The 8,811-nt window shown below is 38.0% G+C and overlaps 1 protein-coding gene and 1 long non-coding RNA gene across 3 annotated transcripts in view; one reads left to right on the top strand and one right to left on the bottom strand.

Annotated features, from left to right (window-relative positions):
- LOC125675199 (uncharacterized) overlaps positions 1-8,811 on the bottom strand; it is a 100,573-nt gene that overhangs the window by 29,294 nt on the left and 62,468 nt on the right. The gene's annotated exons all lie outside the window — the stretch shown is intronic.
- The window catches only part of LOC125648323 (uncharacterized), a 10,252-nt gene continuing 4,558 nt past the window's right edge, over positions 3,118-8,811 (top strand). The window contains exon 1 of one of the 2 annotated variants that reach the window (XR_008801024.1): positions 3,118-3,262. This is a non-coding gene — a long non-coding RNA (uncharacterized LOC125648323). Of the gene's footprint in view, positions 3,263-7,517 lie in introns of those variants that run through there. The other variant, XR_008801025.1, reaches the window with a different exon arrangement.

Raw genomic sequence — 8,811 nt, 5'->3', positions numbered from 1 at the left:
CAACAAACATTTTAGTGTGCAATTCTATATATACTAGTATTGCAGACTCAGGAATTCAAATAAGGGGGGGGGGGGGGGGGGGGGGTCATGAGGTGGAGATCTATCTGAATTTCAGCTGAATTGATAGAACATGTTATATGTCTATTATGAAATATTGACTAGTCCAGATAGCCAATTTGCATTTTAGTGTGCATAATCTACATGTTTTGTGTGACAATAACTACAATGTTAATTTGTTAATCTTTTTAGATATAAAAAGGGCAAACAATACAGCTGGATAAAGCATCCTAAGGTCTGCACCTCGTAAAGCTATGACAATGAGAGAAATGTATCCACCCAGGCAATCAGAATAGTAGGTAACTCACCAGAGCTCTTTATGCAATATATGCTCGTCAAGCTATCAATATTAAATGATATTCATTCTGTAATGAATACTTGTACATACATGTAAATTCAGGTGTTCCAAAAATATAAAGGTTCACCAAAAATGAATGCATCTCTAGACAATATAGAAATTTTAAAAATGTCATTTCTCTGCAACAGCAAAGGATACTTGTGCAAACATACAGGGATTTTTTACTAGATAAATGCAGATATCATTATAAAGTTTTTCTTTACAAATTCTTTCAGACAGCAGTATAAGTAAATAAATTTTATTATTCTATAAGAAAATGTTGAATGTCCAAATAAGAATTATCTAGCATTGGTATTTTTATGAAAGAATATATAGACATAGTGGATGTCAGTCTTTTTTAATATATTTTTTTGGGGTAAAATTTTCAGAGTGCAACCCGGAAGGTGCGCAGCAGCTCAACGAGAGCCATGGTTATTGGCATCAAGTTCTCCATCAGCTTTACCTCACAGGCACCACTTGTGATTTCATAGTTTGAACACCAATGAACATGGAAGTGATTCTCATCCTTCGAGATGAATTATGGGAATTATACTTGGCATACATGATTGAGCCTTTGTGCCCTCCTCTGCAATAACCAACTAGACAAACTTGTGAAAATTCAAATGTCTTCCATTAGTTTTATTTTTGTTTTTGCTACAATTGATCACTGTAAAGATGTGCATGAATCATCATTGTAACAATTTCTTTGACTATTAACCTTAAATAAATGTTCACTTTATCATTTACTTGAATGCATTTAATACAACTTGACAATGCAGAATAATGTGAGTAAGAAGTTGTACATTTATAGTATCTAAGTCCAAAGGTAAGATTTGATAATTGTGGAATTCATATCGGCTATTTCCTTCAGTAGAGGATTTGCAAATGTACAAGAGTCACACAGAGTTGAAAATCTGAGTGGACAGATATATATGGTCTGTATTGTGAAGGTATATGATTTAGAATATGGATGTTTTTAATTATTCAATTCACACTCCACATGAATTTGACTCTTCTTGGTAACAGCTGTGCTTCATCCTTACTGAAATGAGATTTTGATGAAAGAAAAGGTGATATGTTCAATGCCACTCCTGATTAAAGTTTATCAAATATATCAAATCCTTTATTAGCAAGAAATTCATATATCATATGGCTTCAACATCTCCAATACACTTCAGTGATCAACAATGTCACCATCAGAGGTGGATCCAGGATAGAATTCAGAACAATTGTGCTACAGAAGTAATAGCCTTTGCTGTGTGACAAATTTTGCACAATGTAGTTGCTGTCAGATAATGACTAGTTATTCATTTTTAAAGTTAAATTCAGTGTTATGTTTGTTGTATCCATTGCGATTCTTTCAGAGGTAAATTCGGCATTGAGCCCCCTGGCCTGGCTAAATGTAGATCCCTTAGATTTAGGTGCAACTTCATGAGAAATTGATCACTGGTATGAACCCTTGCACCGCCCATCCTAGAAGTTGTTAAAATGGGCCCATTCTCTTCATAACAGCCACCAACACATTGATACTTCTGACGGAAATGATGTATATAACAGCATCTGTAACAAGCATAGACATCAAGTGAATATCATTAAAAGTATTGCAGGGGTGGTGCTGGATCAAGAAAATTTGCAGGGGGGGGGGGGGTGGCAAGTGTAATTTATACTATCTCCCTAAAAGAGGTATGTGTGTAAATTAAAATTATCAAAATTGCAACCGCAAATCCCCATATTTGTTACATATGAACTACCAAATGGGGGATTGCACCACCACCAACCCCACTTGTCCCACCACTGCATTATTAAACAGTAAATAAACATCTTTTATCAAAATTTTCATTTTCAAGAAGAATTCAAATGCCACAATCTAAATTGAATTAATTTAAGATCTGAATGTATGGGCGAATGTTTAACTATTTCTTTGTTGTCACAAGAGGCATAGTGTTTCACAAACACATATACAGAAATGAAGTACATGTGTATCAAAAACATGTTATTTCAGTGATCCAAATCGTCTTTGAATTTTTTTTTGGTTTCCAAATTGGTAGCATTTTCCGTGAGGGTCACAATAAAAACATAAGCAATATCATTATTAATTAAAATATAATGAAAATGAGAAACTGCATTGCCTTGTAAATGTGTCCCCCCCCCTCCCCCCCTTAAACTATCAGCATCCCATAAATGTGTTATTACAAGTTTATATGATCAACTATTAATCAGGGAGATTGACAAAACATGGTACAAATAGATGCCTGCATATATTTACTTTACCCAGCTAATTGTTTTATTCCCGACAATTGTGTCATATATTTACTTTACCCAGCTAATTGTTTTATTCCCGACCCCCCCCCCCCCCCCGACCCTTTTGCATTCAGTCTGTCTCATTTATCAAAAGTAACATACTGCATAATTGTGTCATGTAATGTTAGTTCTAACTCATAAAAAAAACTAAACCCTTTAACTTGGCAGCTGTTTATTATCGAAAATATTCAGTAAAATATGTTTTAGATCAATCACCCGGTCGTGGGTAGAGCTCGCTGCTTCTCAGTTCTCAATCGGTGATTTAACTATAAAAATATAAGTATTATGACTTGTTTACCTGCATCTATAAATCCACTTCTTCCTCTTTTTGCATAAGTAGGGAATCTATATAGGCTGTAGGTTCATTTTAACGCTGTCATCTGAGCATAACCAAAGCAAAACGAAGTGACATTTTTCGACGGCAGGGTCTATAAGCCCGTGAACTGATACAATCGGAAGTTCCGTGAACTCAAACACACACAAATTGCATACGTCATACAATTTACTTTCGTTTTTACTAAAGGCCTAGTATTAACTCGTACCCGAGATGCATATTAAAAATCTTTTGTAAGTGGAGGTACAGAATCAACACTAATAAGGATTTGATTGAGTTCACAGGGTTCTAATTAGGATGTGATTGAGTTCATGGGCTTCTAATTAGGATATGGTCCACTTCACGGGCCTGTCTCTAACACTAAATAGGATGTGATTGAGTTCACGGGCCTTACTCTAACACTAATTAGGATATGATCCAGTTCACGGGTCTGATTCTAACATTAATTAGGATGTGATTGAGTTCACGGGCCTGATTCTAACACTAATCAGGATATGATGCAGTTTACGGGCCTGATTCTAACACTAATTAAAATGTGATCCAGTTCACGGGCCTGAGTCTAACACTAATTAGCATGTGATTGAGTTCAGGGGCCTGATTCTAACACTAATTAGCATGTGATTGAGTTCACGGGCCTTATTCTAACACTAATCAGGATATGATGCAGTTTACGGGCCTGATTCTAACACTAATTAAAATGTGATCCAGTTCACGGGCCTGAGTCTAACACTAATTAGCATGTGATTGAGTTCAGGGGCCTGATTCTAACACTAATTAGCATGTGATTGAGTTCACGGGCCTGATTCTAATACTAATTAGCATGTGATTGAGTTCACGGACCTGCTTCTAACACTAATTAGGATATGATCCAGTTCACAGGCCTGATTCTAACATTAATTAAAATGTGATCCAGTTCACGGTCCCGATTCTAACACTAATTAGCATGTGATTGAGTTCACGGGCCTGATTCTAACACTAATTAGGATATGATCCAGTTCACGGGCCTGATTCTAACATTAATCAAAATGTGATCCAGTTCACGGTCCCGATTCTAACGCTAATTAGCATGTGATTGAGTTCACGGGCCTGCTTCTAACACTAATTAGGATATGATCCAGTTCACGGGCTTGATTCTAACACTAACTAGCATGTGGTTGACTTCACGGGCCTGATTCTAACACTAATTAAATGTGATTGAGTTCACGGGCCTAATTCTAACATTAAGTAAAATGTGATTGAGTTCACGGGCCTGATTCTAAAACTAATCAGGATATGATCCAGTTCACGGGCTTGATTTTAACACTAATTAAAATGTGATCCAGTTCACGGGCCTGATTCTAACACTAACTAGCATGTGATTGAGTTCACGGGCCTGATTCTAACACTAATTAGCATGTGATTGAGTTCACGGGCCTGATTCTAATACTAATTAGGATATGATCCAGTTCACGGGCCTGATTCTAACACTAATCAAAATGTGATCCAGTTCACGGGCCTGATTCTAACACTAACTAGAATGTGATTGAGTTCACGGGCCTGATTCTAACACTAATTAGCATGTGATTGAGTTCACGGGCCTGATTCTAATACTAATTAGGATATGATCCAGTTCACGGGCCTGATTCTAACACTAATCAAAATGTGATCCAGTTCACAGGCCTGATTCTAACACTAACTAGCATGTGGTTGACTTCACGGGCCTGATTCTAACACTAATTAAATGTGATTGAGTTCACGGGCCTAATTCTAACATTAAGTAAAATGTGATTGAGTTCACGGGCCTGATTCTAAAACTAATCAGGATATGATCCAGTTCACGGGCTTGATTCTAACACTAATTAAAATGTGATCCAGTTCACGGGCTTGATTCTAACACTAACTAGCATGTGATTGAGTTCACGGGCCTGATTCTAACACTAATTAGCATGTGATCCAGTTCACGGGCCTGATTCTAACACTAATCAAAATGTGATCCAGTTCACGGGCCTGATTCTAACACTAACTAGCATGTGATTGAGTTCACGGGCCTGATTCTAACACTAATTAGGATATGATCCAGTTCACGGGCCTGATTCTAACACTAATCAAAATGTGATCCAGTTCACGGGCCTGATTCTAACACTAACTAGCATGTGATTGAGTTCACGGGCCTGATTCTAACACTAATTAGGATATGATCCAGTTCACAGGCCTGATTCTAACACTAATCAAAATGTGATCCAGTTCACGGGCCTGATTCTAACACTAATTAAAATGTGATTGAGTTCACGGGCCTGATTCTAACACTAATTAGCATGTGATCCAGTTCACGGGCCTGATTCAACACTAATCAAAATGTGATCCAGTTCACGGGCCTGATTCTAACACTAACTAGCATGTGATTGAGTTCACGGGCCTGATTCTAACACTAATTAGCATGTGATTGAGTTCACGGGCCTGATTCTAATACTAATTAGGATATGATCCAGTTCACGGGCCTGATTCTAACACCAATCAAAATGTGATCCAGTTCACGGGCCTGATTCTAACACTAACTAGCATGTGATTGAGTTCACGGGCCTGATTCAACACTAATCAAAATGTGATCCAGTTCACGGGCCTGATTCTAACACTAACTAGCATGTTATTGAGTTCACGGGCTTGATTCTAACACTAATTAGCATGTGATTGAGTTCACAGGCCTGATTCTAATACTAATTAGGATATGATCCAGTTCACGGGCCTGATTCTAACACTAATCAAAATGTGATCCAGTTCACGGGCCTGATTCTAACACTAACTAGCATGTGATTGAGTTCACGGGCCTGCTTCTAACACTAATTAGGATATGATCCAGTTCACGGGCCTGATTCTAACACTAATCAAAATGTGATCCAGTTCACGGGCCTGATTCTAACACTAATTAAAATGTGATTGAGTTCACGGGCCTGATTCTAACACTAATTAGCATGTGATCCAGTTCACGGGTCTGATTCAACACTAATCAAAATGTGATCCAGTTCACGGGCCTGATTCTAATACTAACTAGCATGTGATTGAGTTCACGGGCCTGATTCTAACACTAATTAGGATGTGATCCAGTTCACGGGCCTGATTCTAACACTAAATAAAATGTGATTGAGTTCATCGGCCTAACTGTAACGCTAATTAGGATATGATCCAGTTCACGGGCCTGATTCTAACACTAATTAGGATATGATCCAGTTCACGGGCCTGATTCTAACACTAATTAGGATATGATCCATTTCACGGGCCTGATTCTAACACTAATTAGGATATGATCCAGTTCACGGGCCTAATTCTAACACTAATTAGGATATGATCATGTTCACGGGCCTAATTTTAACACTGATTAAGATGTGATTCAGTTCATGGGCCTCTAAATAGGATATGATCCTTTTCACGGGCCTGACTTTAACACTAATTAGGATGTGATTGAGTTCACGGTCCTGATTCTAACACTAATTAGGGTATGATCGAGTTCACGGGCCTAATTCTAACACTAATTAGGATGTGATTGAGTTCACGGGCCTGATTCTAACACTAATTAGGATATGATCCAGTTCACGGGCCTAATTCTAACACTGATTAAGATGTGATTCAGTTCACGGGCCTCTAATTAGGATATGATCCAGTTCACGGGCCTGACTCTAACACTAATTAGGATGTGATTGAGTTCACGGGCCTGATTCTAACACTAATTAGGATGTGATTGAGTTCACGGTCCTGATTCTAACACTAATTAGGGTATGATCGAGTTCACGGGCCTAATTCTAACACTAATTAGGATGTGATTGAGTTCACGGGCCTGATTCTAACACTAATTAGGATATGATCCAGTTCACGGGCCTAATTCTAACACTGATTAAGATGTGATTCAGTTCACGGGCCTCTAATTAGGATATGATCCAGTTCACGGGCCTGACTCTAACACTAATTAGGATGTGATTGAGTTCACGGGCCTGATTCTAACACTAATTAGGATGTGATTGAGTTCACGGGCCTGATTCTAACACTAATTAGGATATGATCCAGTTCACGGGCCTAATTCTAACACTGATTAAGATGTGATTCAGTTCACGGACCTCTAATTAGGATATGATCCAGTTCACGGGCCTGACTCTAACACTAATTAGGATGTGATTGAGTTCACGATCCTGATTCTAACACTAATTAGGGTATGCTCCAGTTCACGGGCCTAATTCTAACACTAATTAGGATGTGATTGAGTTCACGGGCCTGATTCTAACACTAATTAGGATATGATCCAGTTCACGGGCCTGATTCTAACACTAATTAGGATATGCTCCAGTTCAGGGGGCTGCCTCTAACACTAATTAGGATGTGATTAAGATCACAGGCCTCTAATGAGAATTATAGCATTATTATTTATTTCCACAAATCACATTTTCATACAACTCTTTATAGTGAAATGTTACACACATCTATTTTGATTTAAATCGTATAATTGATTATTCATCTATAACTTAGACTTTTGAAATAGTTTATTATACCCCCCGCAACAAGTTGTGTGTGTGTGGGGGGGTATACTGGAATCGGGATGTCCGTCTGTCTGTTCGTCCGTCTGTAGACGCAATGGTTTCCGGGCTCTAAAGCATTATCCTTTCCACCCACCGTCACCATATCATATATATGGACTACCCATGGGATGAAGATGTTCCCTATCGATTTTGGGGTCAAAAGGTCAAAGGTCACGCGCACTGGACATCAAAGTAGCAATATGGTTTCCATTTAAATTTTTTAACGGCTTTTTTCATCGCATGGAGATGCTGTGTTCCTAGATACCTTTTGGATCATAATATTGAAGTTTTACCTATTTCCAACACCCTTTAGGAGATTGGGGTAAGCGAGGGGTATTCTTAGTGAGCATTGCTCACAGTACCTCTTGTTTTAACACGTTGTTTTTTTTTACAATAACTATCGGAAAAGACTAACAAAATCGATGTTCCTATCATGCATAAATCTAAATAAATCATTGATTTTGCAAAATCTGATGACATCAAAGGAGGGTGGAATTACTTTAAGTTATGTTTAGTGCTGTGTGTATATAAACATGCACTCATATAATTATATCTTCCCTCTTCCAGGGGGAGACATATTGTATTTGTACTTTCTGTCCGTCCTTCCTTCTGTCACAAAATCTTGTGAACGCTTCTCCACCTATATGGCTTATCAGATAGACTTGAAACTTTGTACAATGCTTCATTGTCATTTGTAGATGTGAATATTGTTGGGACGGGAGGATCCAATTGTTTTCCTAAGAGTTATAGTGGATCTAAGAGGGGTGGAAGATGTAAAATAGCTTATGAACTCTTCTCCTCCCATATGGCTTATTGGATAGACTTGAAACTTTGTACAATGCTTAATTGTCATTTGTATATGTGCATATTGTCGGAATGGGAGGATCCAAAGTTTTTCCTAAAAGATATAGTGGATCTAAAAGGGGTGGAGGATGTTAAAATACCTTGTGAACACTTCTCCTATATGGCTTATCTGATAGACTTGAGAATTTGTACAATGCTTCAATGCCATTTGTAGATGTGCAAGTTGTAGGGACAGGAGGATCCAATTGCTATCCTTAAAGTTAAAGTGGATCTGAGGGGTGTAGGGTATAAAATAGTGTGTGAACGCTTCTCCTCCTATATGGCTTATCAGAGTTCATGTCTATCTTCCTGCCCATGCTTTCTCCTCCATACTATTCAATACATTAAGGGGGATGTTTCCTATATTTTACGAATTAATTGATTGATTGACAACAAAC

Source organism: Ostrea edulis, chromosome 3 (assembly GCF_947568905.1).
Source record: "Ostrea edulis chromosome 3, xbOstEdul1.1, whole genome shotgun sequence".
Taxonomy (NCBI): domain Eukaryota; kingdom Metazoa; phylum Mollusca; class Bivalvia; order Ostreida; family Ostreidae; genus Ostrea; species Ostrea edulis.
Note: the sequence above shows the minus strand (reverse complement) of the source record. Positions and strands in the feature narration are given on the sequence as shown.